Here is a 14307-nt window from a genome sequence, read left to right as displayed (position 1 = left end):
GTTGTTAAAGAAGTATCATGAAATCTGTATGAAATATAGCTCCTGGTATGAATACTGACAATCTGGTCCTTGATTACAAACCACATCCCTCAATAAAGCACAAGATTGGTTCAGATGATGCAAGCGAGTTGTTAATTTAAGTGGCAACCCTAGATTCATAAATAATAACAAAAAAAACATGCTTCCTACAAGTTGTTATCCTCCATCCTGACTGAAGCTAAAGGGTAAACTAACAGTACAGGCCGTCTCTCCTCCCTCTCTGTAGCTCTATAAATACCCAACCGGACACAGGGACACGTCTGGAAGGAGATGGAAGGGTGGGACAGTTCGACTTCAAGAAGGTCCAGTCATGAAGGCTGAACTGCCGTCTCCCTGAGCCACGGTCAGCTCTACACTTGACCACAGCAAAGCCGCAAGAAGCAAAATAGGTCTGACCTTGTTTAAAGCCCAGGGAAAAGCTAGACATGACTCCTACGTCTGACATTCAGTCTATTAACAAACACTGCTTGTTATTGGTTTTATTCATTTATTATTCATTCCTATTTTTCTATTTATCAATGGCCAGACAAAGTACCAGAAAAGACACACGGCCAACCACTGTGCAACACCTGTACACATACATAACCAAATAAGAAATAAAGTTGGGTCAACCAGCAAAGCGCCAGGTCAACTTTTATGTTTTTCTCACTGCAGACAGTATTAACCCATAATATTTTATATTGCTGATAAAAAAATATATATATTTTTTTTCCAGACCACTCAACACCCATTTCTCCCAATAAAAGATCTGGATTACTGATTCCTATGACAACAACCTGGCAACAAAGGTCCAACACAGATGCTTCTGAGCCCAAAGAAATGACCACCATGTCTGGACATAGTTCACATAAATTGTCTGTTTTCCACGGTAAAGCTTTAAATTGTATTTGTGAATTTAGGCTATGTCTAAAAAAACATGGCTAATTACACTAATTTTCTTACGCATTTGTTACAAACTAGAGAGCTTGTCTTACACTCGAGCAAGGAATGTTGTTGTGATGCTCATTGCTACCTTAAACCCGCAAGCAGCCTAAGTGGTGGTATACTGAAAGTGAGGAGTGTTCAGGAACATTTCTGTATTACTATGTTGGCAACGGAAAACACAGGTGCACCGCTGACTGATTAGAACCTAGACTACAGTCACATGTTCATTGCTATGTTGGCAATAATAATAATAATAATCTAATATAATATATAATAATTAAAATCTTTATTTAAACAGCACTTTTCATACACAAATGCAATTCAAAGTGCTTTACACAAAAAAAAACCTTTGGTCCATAATGGCTAAACCAATGAAGGCGCACGCTCAATGCACATACACACACAAACCCCACTTTTACATAAACAATGAATAAACACAATAAAATAACATTACTTTTCCTGATAAACAACTTTAAGCATGTTGGTTTAAGAGTTAAGCTGTTAAAATAGCAATCTGCCAAAGTCAGAGAACACCTGCCTCTGTTAATAAAAAAGAAATAGCAAGTATTTTGCATATTTCGAGCAATGCAAAGTGTACTTTTCTCAACGTTACAATTGCAAAGACACACTGATGTCCTAAATTATGCTGTGATGTGGGTTAGATGGTTCGCCTATAAATCAAAATAGGACAAAATAGGGCACCCTGTGATCCTCAAAAAGACTTTTGTGGATAACAAGAATACGTTTTTTTATTTTTTTTGAACAGTCAAAACAATAAATACCTTTGCTTCATACTTTATAATTTACCATACTATCCCAGCTTTTGCTCATTTGAGGGCATAATGACTTTTCTTTAAAAATAAGATTCCCTAACTGATGTTGATTGTTTGGGAGGGTTTATCCTTGTACAGCGGTAACATGGTAACAGTTGTGTGAAGCACTATAATCCACTTGAGGAGCGTTGGTGGTCTGCTGGTCTAGCATTAAGAGGTGCCGCCCTTAGAAAGGGAGAGCAAGACACTGGGACTGGAAAGTGGGTGTATCTAAGAAAGGAAGGCAACTAACTGGGAGAGTTTATATACGAATGAAGTGATTAAAAGTGAAACAAAGGAAGAAATTACGTTTTAAAAAGAGCCCTCGTAACATATAATCTGCCCGTGTACGACTCTGCCCTAAACAAGCCTCGAGCACTACCAATCAGAGTCAGTTAAATGTGCTAAGTTTACAGACTCCAAACATAACCCAAAACAGGACCGCCACAAATGGATGTTTAAACACAGTACGGGATGGGTCCAGAAGAGATTACAGCCATCTGTTTCCCACATTCAAGTACAGTGTGGTGATGTAGACGGAGTGGTTAAGCCCAACTCAATCAGTCAGAAGCAAGTCAGAACCCAATTTCTCATCATGATGGGTTTTCCTTTGACAAACCCAAAGCTGTTCTCGTTTTAAAGGAGAACTACGCGATTTCTGCCAGTAGGTGCCGCACTAGAGCATCAGCTTCTCAAAACAAAACAAAAACGTTTGATGCCGCAGTCCATATTTACTGACTCTGTGCTGTTTGTTTGTTTGGGTTTTGTGCCATATCAGCAACATGTTGGCTATTTAATGGCGTCGACAACGTTCATAACTTGAGCATCACAGACTTAAATCAGTGTCTTCATATGAAAAACTTCCAGAAAAGTGAGAGGGGTCTGGTCTCTCTCTGTAGCTGTTGCTTTTTCTCATGTCCTGCCTGATGACTGTTAGCATTGCAGTTAATCTGCTTGAGCCCTGGAAAGTGCAGCTGCTGTTCCTGGTAGCATTGCAGCTCCATCCTTGCCGAGCCTGGCTATAAGCGTAGTGGCTAGCCTGCTTCAACCCTGCAGATCTTGGATCCTTTGAGTGGGAGATCACTAGTTCAAATCCCGGTTATGCAGCTTGCCATCAGCTGCCAGAGCGCTGAGAGAAAACAAATGGCTTTGCATTCTCTGGGTGGGTAAAATTGAGCTCTTTCCCCTCATCACTCCAAAAGGGTGATGTTGATCAGCATAAGACGTCTGTAAGCTGATGTATCGGAACCGAGTCGCTGCGCTTTCTTCCGAGCGCGCTGTGATTCAACTCGGCAGTTCACAAGAAGGCGGTGGCTGACTTCACATGCATTGTGGCATCACAAGTGATGTGGGATATACAGCTGAGTAGCAGCTGAATGGGTGGGATAATTGGCCTAGCTAAATTGGAAGAAAGCAATTAAAAATAAACTAAAATAAAAGATTAGAGGATGAGGAATATTTGGACGGCTGCTACTCTGCCATCTTGCATGCAAAGTGCATGGAGAACAGAGTGCTGTCTCATTGTTTTTCCATTCTTTACCTCTTTACTTAACCTTCACATAAAGACAGTAAAAGCATTTGCTGCTATATTAATATGTTGGACTGTGCACCTTAAAGGGATTCCCTCAAATACATCTTCACCCGCAGTCACCTAAAAAAATATTACCATTAACAGTCTAGGTAAATCAAAGAAGAAACTGCCTTTGGGCCACCTAACTTCCAGCTTTACTCATTATCACCTCCATGTTTTAACGATGCATATGTTTACTGTTGAGCTAGTAGAACAAGTTGGAACATATGTAACTGTGAGCCTAAAGCAGGCTTTCTGCCCACTGATCAAGTTTTGTAGGCACGCTGAAGAGAAAAGCCTTCATGACAACTTAGGAACACGAAGCAGCTGTAGACTTTAGGCAAGGAGACTGAGTAATAAAAGCAACGAATGCACTGAAGTGTCTTGAGAAATGCTGCACACGTCCCTGAAGACTTTTGCTTCTAATTAAAGCCATGTGCTTGGGTCGCATCCCACCCTAAAACCACATGTCCGCAGATGTCAACTAGTTCTTTACAACTTATGATGTTCCTCTTGGTTTTGGAGGAGGAGCCGAGGACAGACGATCCTTCATGGATCCTTTTAATCCTGTTTGGTGCTGAGATGCCATTACTCTGCTGGAGGGTAATTCAGGAAGAGAAGCTTGTATGTTTGCAGAGGTGAAAGACAACAGGCAGCTTGTGGGATCTTCAGAGGTGCTGATCTTTCGAACCCAGGTGCAGTGTGTTGACAGGGCTCAGGAGGACACGATGGTTGGCTTTGATCCAAGGTAGTGGAAGGTGATAAAGGCAGAGGAACAGCTGCAAAACAATTAGGGTTCTTTCACACCTCCAGACTTTCTGACTTTACAGTTTAGTCCGAACTAAAAACAGAGATGAAAATGGGGCAAATGAACCAGTCTGGACCAAAGGATATTGGTCCAGATCTGAACCATAGTCTAGTAAGACTGTATAGTAAAACCATGTTTCTGGATGGTTCAGACTTTCGGACCAGCTTTTGGATGTTGTAGCAGGCTATTGTCCTTCATTCAACAATGAAAGAAGAAAAGAAAAAAAACTAGTGTTGCGCCAAAATCCAACACTCCTTCACATGCACATTTACTACATAGAAATTTGGGCACAAATGCCCTGTGACCCCTGTATCTACTGTAACTGTAGATCAACCCTGATTATAAAAAGAAATAAAAGTAATCTATCTACAACACCTATGAAGGTAAAGTGCTGACCTGACAACATTCTGCAAACCAGTGTCAGTTCTTTAATGTGTTCACTTATAAGTTCAGTGCGAAACCTGAACTAACCGGACCAAATTAATGTAATGTATACAGTGTAACAAACACATGAACCATGGTTCTGACTCTGCATAGTGATCTTAACACGATATACAGGGTTCATACAGTTTTTAACAAAGAAGATTTTCCATGACTTATCCATGACTCATCCATGCCTTCAAGGCAAATTTTTAATGACCATTCGATTGTTAAAACATCAGTGCAGACATGGACAGTAAAACCAAAAATCAACCAGAACTATAATCAAAATTGATCACAGCACGCGTGAAATTAATATGCTAAAACTTTTCTTTAAGCAATGTTAACACAATAAGATTATAATAATAATCTCCAATAATAAAATGTGCATCATATCTTGAGAGCTCCATTAAGAAGGGCTAAATTACTGAACTAACTCTGAGCTGATGTGTTTGCTAGCTCAAAATTAGCTTTTCTTCGTTGATAAATAAAAAAAACCCAAAGATTTATAGATTGCAAATTTCCATTACTTTTAGTATTTTTATGTTTCCAAAACGTATCCAGCCATTCCATGGCTTTTTCAGGTTTTTCATGACCGTACGAACAATAGTTATATGCAACAGTTCATGTGTTTATATAGAGCAGGCTTGTCTCAATAATTACTATAAGATATCTATCTTACAACATATAGACATCTTATGAAAGATTCACTATATAGAGGTTTAATACAGACAGAATCTTGCCACTGACTAGGATGCAGTTGATACTAGAATCTGAGGAAAAATCCAATAAGATAAAAAATAAGAGAGACCTTGATCCAAGTCCTAAAAATAGTGCACAGAGATGAGAAAGAGATTGGAGAAAGCCCAATATAATAAGAAAAGACTAGACAGCAGAAAGAGATTGTATGGGCGGGGAAGGGGGGGAAAAAAAGCAGAGCAGAACAATGAAAGACAGATAGGCTAGTCTTCTTCACTAAATAACTTTTGGGAGTGGTCACTAAATTCTGTGGCAGCTGTTAGGGCCATTACGGTGATGGGTTCGTGTAGAAGGGACACATTGCCAAGGCCAAGATTTACACAGTTTTCCTTGCACACAGACACTGTCCGTGGCCACAAACCCATTCTTCCTCAGCCAAAGCCAAAACATATGGCCTTTAACTCTCGGGCTGTACCCAGACAACTTGCCAGCTGCTGCACGGAGCCGTTACCATCCCTGGACGGGTCCGGTGGCCGAACAATACAATCAACTACATGCCAAGACGGGCAGAGGAACAGTTTACTGGTCCAATTTCTTTCCTTGTGTTCTTGTCCTTGTGAAAGCTGCAGTCATTTTTTTTTCTCCCCCCGGATGGCCACACAGGAACACCTGATCGAGCGTCGCTCCACATGACCCACGTGGTGCGCAGGCAAAGTCTAATTAATTGTGTTTATCACTCTTTGGTGGAGCCAGCGTCCAGCTGAGAAGCACAATAGGCTTCAAGCTGTGCCTGATGAAGGAAGTAGAATGGGATCGGTATGTGCTGAGATAATCTCCTTTCCTTGCTGCCTGCCCTCATTTCACCGCTTTAAAAGGTTAATTGCAAATTTAATTCATGGTAACAAAGGCTCGTAGGTTTTTGCAGGTATACAGATCGAGAATCTGCACCGAACGGAAAATGGCAGGGGGGTGGAGGAGAAGCAGTGTTTAGAATCATAGCCAGCTGCTTATTATCATCAGCTGCCACGGCGTAAAAGCTCCATTCTGACAGCTCCAAATTTCTTTCCAAACCATTACTGAAGCACTTCGACTAACGTAAACTCTGCTCTCTTGGCTACAAAAAAGGGAAACCAGTGTCTGTAAAAATCGGGCGCACTCAAGGAGAATCGACGTCATGCGGGAAGCCTTCCTGGAATGACAGCGCATGCACAGCTTCTGATAGAGAGAGGCAAGAAGTGTGTGTAAACACTGCAAAGCTCAAACACCTCATTAGCCAGCGCTGAGAGGAAACAAGGAGCCGATATTTTGACAGCAGAATCTTCGGCAAATCTAATTAGGTGGACTAAAGAAGCAGGATTCTTTAGATCCTTAGAAAATTGAACTGTTAGTTTTATCTACAGAGCCATAACTCCATTCGTATATTCAGAAACAGAGTAAGTATTTGGAGATTTGGTTGGCTTCCAAATAAAATCTGCTCTCCAGACGTAGGCGGAAAGTGGTTCATGCCAGAAAGAGCATTAGCCTTTCTACGCAATTAGGCACCGGGCAACAAACATTGTAAAACGTCCTCTTGTCTCGGCTAGAGAGGAACAGCAATGAATTAGCCTGCTGTGAAAATATTCAAAGCATGCCGTCCTAACGTCAGGCCGAGATTCATTTCCAATGATCTCAGTCACCGTTTGCTGATGTGCAAAACCGCTGCAGAGAGAGAGATAGGGGCGCAGCTCTGCAGTGCTTGATATCCGAGCTAAAGGCTACCACACTACCATCAGTCCATTTGGCCTGCCTGCCTCTATCTGAGCAGAAACACATTTGGATGCAGCCCAAGAAGAGAGGAAGAGCGGCCAACATCTATCTTTCTGTCAGGACACAGACACTGCAGTCTGTGTGTGTGTGTGTGTGCGCTAAAGTACCCTGAGTGAAATCCACTCTTACTATCTGAGAGAACAGATCAAGACATGGCAGAAAGCGATACCAGCTCGGCTCAGCATCCTTCCATTCATTACTCCAGAAGCACTGCTGACATCAAGCTAATTGCACCAATCTTCTCATATCTAGAGCCACCGATGAAATGAAGCTGTGCGACACTATCCACGGTGCTAATCTGCACTAGCGATAAGAATGCCATTCATCTCCAGTCTCATTTACTACTCCGGTACCTACTGGGCGTGCCTGCAGAGAATCAGTCCAGTTATGCTAGAGCTGGCTTACGTATGCCTGCATTTGTTTTGGTGCATTGGTTGTGCGCATCTTTAGAAATAAACGCAATACACAATGAAGTGCCATTTTGATGCTAGCCTTTTTGTGTGCAGACACTTTTTGAAGATGTGCTTCTTGCATCTTTGTGGGGTTTGCTTGCTGACGTGACAAGTGGAAGCTCATAGTGGAAGCCTCCAGTAACATGTGTAGGACAGGCAAGTATGTGCCAATTACATTACAATACATTACATTACATGCACACTGTAGCTTGTAGTCTATCAGAGTTGCACATGGCCAAACAGCAAGTATATCTCTATCATATTTACAGCCATACACTTAACAGTGATTTCCCTTTTGAAAGCTTCTTAATTTTTATATTATTTTATTATACAAACTGCGAATTTCTACCTCCTGAGCTCTATTACAATCTCTCTAACTCTTTCTGTGTTAACAGACTAGGCCCACCAGTATTATCTTGATGTTTGACTGAAAGCAAAAGAAGACAGTAAGTGTGCATCGTCTGACCTTGGCTCTTATCCAACAGGAGAATCACTCCTCGCTCATCACGTTACTGCAATTAGAGTCCCTGGAGCCAGGAAGGCCGGAGCGCTCAGGAGCATTCCTCTCGATTGTAGAATGCCATTCATCGGGAGAGAGGTGGAGATTAAGCACTTCAATCTGCACTGGGTCCTCATGGTCCACCGATTTACCTAGGCCACTGAAAATCTGAACCAAAGCAAAGCAACCCTAAGCTCTGCCTCAAATTGATATTTGTCACAAAGCGAAAAAAAAAATATATATAAAAAAATAAAAGGGGTTTCAATCAAGAAAGGCTTGTAGTTGGTGGAATACATCAAAAACGAAAGCATACAATCAAGAATGTCTGCAACACTTACTTAAAATTACCTTCCTCTGAGCTCCAAGTACCCATGCACTCAAAACCTCCCCAAATCTCTGACAGATGGTCCAGCAGTGGGAACAAACCAATCAGTCTTCCATTCAGCCACATTAAGAGCTCAAATTCCCAACAGCAAAAAAGAGCGGCTGCCGCACGTCTGTGAAAGGTTTTATTCCTTCATGGCTACTCTTTTTTTAATATGAGAACATGGAACTTTTCCATGCCACCAGAGCTCAATCAGCCAGAGAGGAAAGCTCCAGCCAGGCTTCTGGCACAGTAGATCTCCCCGAATCCTAATGGCAAAAGGATATTACGGAAATTATGCTATGGGATGCCCTAAATTCTTAGACGGTTTCAAAAGCTGAGGGCTGCCTCGTCACATTCAGCTGGATTTGGTGAGACAGCACTTTCCACGGAGTGGAGAGAAGGATGAGAAGCTGGAAAAAGTGAGGAGGACTACAGGCCTGCTAGGCTTTCCCCACTGGAAAGAGAACAGGTCCAACTGGTACCTTGTTATTACTTCAGACCCAGAGGTAGTTTCTTAAGAGTCTATTCTTTCTCCTCCAAGTCAGAAAGGTCTGCAGTCCAGCTCCAGTAGCCATGCCTGAAGGTCTCTTCAATAATTAACGTGGCGGGCCATTCGAGGTTAATATTTCAGCACGTTTGAAGTGACTAGACAAAAGATATATCGACCGTGATGAAGAGTAAGAGATAGCAACTCGTAGAAAGCACAGCCGTGGGTGATTGTGTGGGCAATTTACAATCCTGAGCAAATTGCTTTAATTACCACCCTTAGATATGAAGCCTTTCTTGTCAGCTTTTCATGACAACCATGAGCACAAAGGCAATCACAACGAGTTGTCCCCCTGTCACAGGGGGACGTAGGGCCCTCGCACAACAGCGCAAATCGTACCGGGCCAAACCGAGAAACCGGTAAAAGTAATTTTAAGGTCTTATTGAGTGTGCCAATTTTCAAGAGTTTTCTATCCTGTTAAACATGTGAAATATCCATTTAAAATACAGGTAGCGCTATGGCGCTGTTAAAATACATGTATTTGAAATTCTAATACTACATCAAACAACAGCCTCAGATAAGCAGGCCGGTCAAATTTTGTGAGTTTTTCTCCGTTATAACCTCCTCAAAACACCTGGCATTACCTAGGTTTTGACCTCCTGTTTTGATGTGGCATCTCACAAATTCAACCATCTGCCATTTCGTCCTCGTTTGAGATATCGACTATTCCTTCACAATTTATCATCAGATATGTTTAATGTTTATTTTTACCAAATACCAAGAGAATTCAAGAAAATTTCTAGGAGTAGTTTGACAATATACGCAACAAATGTATGTAAAATGCAGATGTTTCAAAATGGCCGACTTCCTGTTGGGCGGAGTCAGTCCTACCAATACTGAAAACGTGTCTAATGATGTCTCTTGTGTTTTTGCCAAGTTTCATGAATTTTATTCATCTGCGTTCTGACTGTGTCATGGTTTCACTTTGGTTTAGTGTTGCGTCTCTAGTCAATCAATTGCCCGCCATTACGTCACCATTTGAGCGATCAATTATTCCTTTGGCAATTTTCATCAAATGTGTCTGATGTTCATTCTCAGCTAATTTAGAGGTAATCTGACAAAGACTTTAGGAGCAGTTTAAATTAGTTTGTTAAAAATTTGTAAAAATTACACAAATTTCAAAATGGCCGACTTCCTGTTGGGCGGAGCTAATACAAATCAATTGCAAATATGTGCAAAGTCATAGTATCTACGCTCCTACCAAAATTTGAGAAGATTAGACAAATTTTGACACATCCAAAGCTAATTTATTAACCGTACGAATTAGGGGGCGCTGTAGAGTCCGCTAGCTACACATGAAAAAATTATCACAATATTTGTAAAGTGTTTTTTAGATTTTATGGAATCTGACAATTTTCAAGAGTTTTTGAGCATTTCCGTAATGTCAAATATGCATTGAAACCTAGGTGGCACAATAGAGCCAATGAAATATGTATATATGAAATTTAAATTTTTAATCAAAGTACTGCTTAAATCAAGCAGGCCTGAAAAGTTTTGTGAGTGTTCAACCTGTTTAACCTCCTCAAACACCTACTAACACCAGTATGTATTTACTTCCTATTTTAATTGGGTATCTCAAGCAATTCAACTGTCCGCCATTTCGTCCTCGTTTAAGATATCGACTATTCCTTCGCAATTTATCATCAAGGATGGTAGTAGTTTATTGTTGACAAATATCAAGAGTATTCAACAAACTCCCTAGGAGGAGTTCGACAAAGTATGCAAAAAATGTGTGTAAAATGCACGTTTTTCAAAATGGCCGACTTCCTGTTGGGCGGAGTCAATCATATCAACACTGAAAACGTGTGTAATGATGTCTTTTATATTTTTGCCAAGTTTCATGAATTTCCAAGCAGCTGTATTCTGACCATGCTAATGTTTCTATTTGGTTTAGTGTTGTGTCTCCATTAAATTAATTGCCCGCCATTACGTCATCGTTTCAGCTATCAACTATTCCTTCGCAATTTAGCACCATGTATGTCTGGAGACTATCCACAGACAATTTAGTTGTAATCTGACAAAGACTCTAGGAGGAGTTCGAATGAGTTCGTGAAAAATGTGTAAAAATTTAACATTTTTCAAAATGGCCGACTTCCTGTTGGGCGGAGCTAATACATGCCAATGGGTATTATGTGTGGCATCGTAATATCTATTTTTCTACCAAAAATCTTGAACATTGGGGAAAATTTGAGACAGCTACCGCTAATTTATTAGCCTAAACCAAATAGGGGGCGCTGTAGAGTCATTTAGCTCCACATTAGAAAAACGATTACATTTCTCGAAATCATTTAAAGGCATTATTGGGTCTGCTTATTTAGAAGAGGCTAAGAGCTTTCTATAAATGTCATATAAAATAGGTGGCGCTAGAGAGCTGATAAATTATGAATATGAAAAATTCCAATTTTACATCAAAGTACAGCCTATGCCCAATATGCCTGTGAAATTTTATGAGTTTTCAAACATCGTAACCCACCCAAAACACCACGGGAAACTTTTTATTTTGCGACTTCCTGCCAAAATGGCCGACTTCCTGTTAGGCGGAGTCAAATAAATCCAAGTGATTCTTGATCGGTATAATGAGGTCAATGAGCGTACCAAAGTTGGTGCACATTGGACAAACTTTATCCCGGCCACTAGCAACGTTTGGGGGCGCTATAGAGCTCCTGATCAACGCCCAAGCCCAGGAACTGTGAAATTTCAAATTTTTCACCGGCTTTGATGTCTGTGCCAAAATTCAAGAGTTTTCGAGTATCAGAAAGGCCTCAAAAATGGGCGCGAAGTTTAAAAATAAAAATAATAATAATAATAATAACGAGTTGTCCCCCTGTCACAGGGGGACGTAGGGCCCTCGCACACCAGTGCAAATCGTACCGGGCCAAACCGAGAAACCGGTGAAAGTAATTTAGAGGGCTTATTGAGTGTGACAATTTTTAAGAGTTTTCTATCCTGCCAAACATGTAAAATATTCATTTAAAATATAGGTGGCGCTATAGAGTTGTGAAAACACATGTGTTCGGAATTTTAATTCTAGATCAAACAACAGCCTCAGATAAGCAGGACGGTCAAATTTTCTTAGCTTTTCTCTGTTATAACCTCCTCAAAACGACTAGCATTACCTAGGTGTCAACTTCCTGTTTCGAGGTGGCATCTCAAAAATTCAACCATCTGCCATTTCGTCCTGGTTTGAGATATCGACTATTCCTTTACAATTTATCATCAGATATGTTAAATGTTTATTTTTACCAAATACCAAGAGAATTCATCAAATTTGCTAGGAGTAGTTTGACAATGTACACAAAAAATGTGTGTAAAATGCAGATATTTCAAAATGGCCGACTTCCTGTTGGGCGGAGTCAGTCCTACCAATGCTGAAAATGTGTGTAATGATGTCTTTTGTGTTTTTGCCAAGTTTCATGAATTTTCAATAATCTGTTTTCTGACCATGTCATGGTTTCACTTTGGTTTAGTGTTGCGTCTCTAGTGACTCAATTGCTCGCCATTGGGTCACCGTTTTACCGATCAACTAATCCTTTGGCAATTATCATCAAATATGTCTGTTGTTCATTTACAGCGAAATAAGAGGTAATCTGACAAAGACTTTAGGAGCAGTTTAAATTAGTTTGTGAAAAATTTGTAAAAATATTACAAATTCCAATATGGCCGACTTCCTGTTGGGCGGAGCTAATACAAGCCAATTGCAAATATGTGCAGGGTCATACTATCTACGATCCTACCAAAATTTGAGAAGATTAGACAAATTTTGACACATCCACAGCTAATTTATTAAACAAACGAATTAGGGGGCGCTGTAGAGTCTGCTAGCTACACATGAAAAAATTATCACAATATTTGTAAATTGTTTTAAGGTCTTATAGAATCTGACAATTTTCAAGAGTTTTTGAGCATTCCCGTAATGTCAAATATGCATTGAATCCTAGGTGGCGCTATAGAGCCAATGAAATACGTATATATGAAATTTGAATTTTTGATCCAAGTACCACTTAAATCAAGCAGGCCTGTAAAGTTTCGAGAGTTTTCAACCTTTTTAACCTCCTCAAACACCTACCAACACCAGAATGTATTCACTTCCTGTTTTAATGAGGTATCTCCAGCAACTCAACTGTCCGCCATTTCGTCGCCGTTTAAGATATCGACTATTCCTTCGCAATTTATCATCAGGTGTGTTAGTAGTTTATTACTGACAAATATCAAGAGTATTCAACAAATTCCCTAGGAGGAGTTCGACAAAGTATGCAAAAAATGTGTGTAAAATGCACTTATTTCAAAATGGCCGACTTCCTGTTGGGCGGATTCAGTCTTACGAATACTAAAAACGTGTCTTATGATGTCTCTTGTGTTTTTGCCAAGTTTCATGAATTTTCAATCATCTGTGTTATGACCGTGTCATGGTTTCACTTTTGTTTAGTGTTGCGTCTCCATTAAATTAATTGCCTGCCATTACATCATCGTTTCAGCTATCGACTATTCCTTCGCAATTTATCACCATGTATGTCTGGAGCCTACCCACGCCCAATTTAGAGATAATCTGACAAAGACTCTAGGAGGAGTTTGAATGAGTTCGTGAAAAATGTGTAAAAATTCCACAAATTTCAAAATGGCCGACTTCCTGTTGGGCGGAGCTAATACCAGCCAATTGGTAATATGTGCGGGATGATACTCTCTATGTTGTTGCCAAAAATCGAGAATATTGGAGAAATTTTGAGACAGCTACAGCTAATTTAATGGCCTAAATAAAATAGGGGGCGCTGTAGAGTCATTTAGCTACACATGAGAAAAACGACAAAATATTTCTAAATCATTTCAAAGACTTATTGAATCTGCCAATTATCAAGAGGCTGAGAGCTTTTTATAAATGTGATATAAAATAGGTGGCGCTAGAGAGCTGATGAAACACGAATTTACGAAATTCCAACTGAAGGTCAAAGTTTGGCCTAAGCTAAATAGCTCTGTAAAATTTTAGGAGTTTTCAAACATCTTAACCCCTCCGAAACCCAGCGGGAAACTTTTTATTTTGCAACTTCCTGTCAAAATGGCCGACTTCCTGTTGGGCGGAGTCAAATAAATCAAATTGATCCTTGTTCTTTATGAGGAGGTCAATGAGCGTACCAAAGTTGGTGTACATTGGACAAACTTCATCCCAGCCACTGCCTACGTTTGGGGGCGCTATAGAGCTCCTGAACCACGCCTAAGTCCAGCCTCTATGGAACTTTAAAATTTTCGCCGAGCTTGAGGCCTGTGCCAAAATGCGTGAGTTTTCGCGTATCGGAAATGCCTCAAAAATGGACGCAAAGAGGCAGAATAATAATAATAATAATAATAACGAGTTGTCCCCCTGTCACAGGG

The 14307-nt window shown here is 40.4% G+C and overlaps 1 protein-coding gene across 1 annotated transcript in view; it reads right to left on the bottom strand.

Annotated features, from left to right (window-relative positions):
• The window catches only part of chsy1 (chondroitin sulfate synthase 1), a 108049-nt gene that overhangs the window by 24539 nt on the left and 69203 nt on the right, over positions 1 to 14307 (bottom strand). The gene's annotated exons all lie outside the window — the stretch shown is intronic.

Source organism: Astyanax mexicanus, chromosome 16 (genome assembly GCF_023375975.1).
Source record: "Astyanax mexicanus isolate ESR-SI-001 chromosome 16, AstMex3_surface, whole genome shotgun sequence".
Lineage (NCBI taxonomy): Eukaryota > Metazoa > Chordata > Actinopteri > Characiformes > Acestrorhamphidae > Astyanax > Astyanax mexicanus.
Note: the sequence above shows the minus strand (reverse complement) of the source record. Positions and strands in the feature narration are given on the sequence as shown.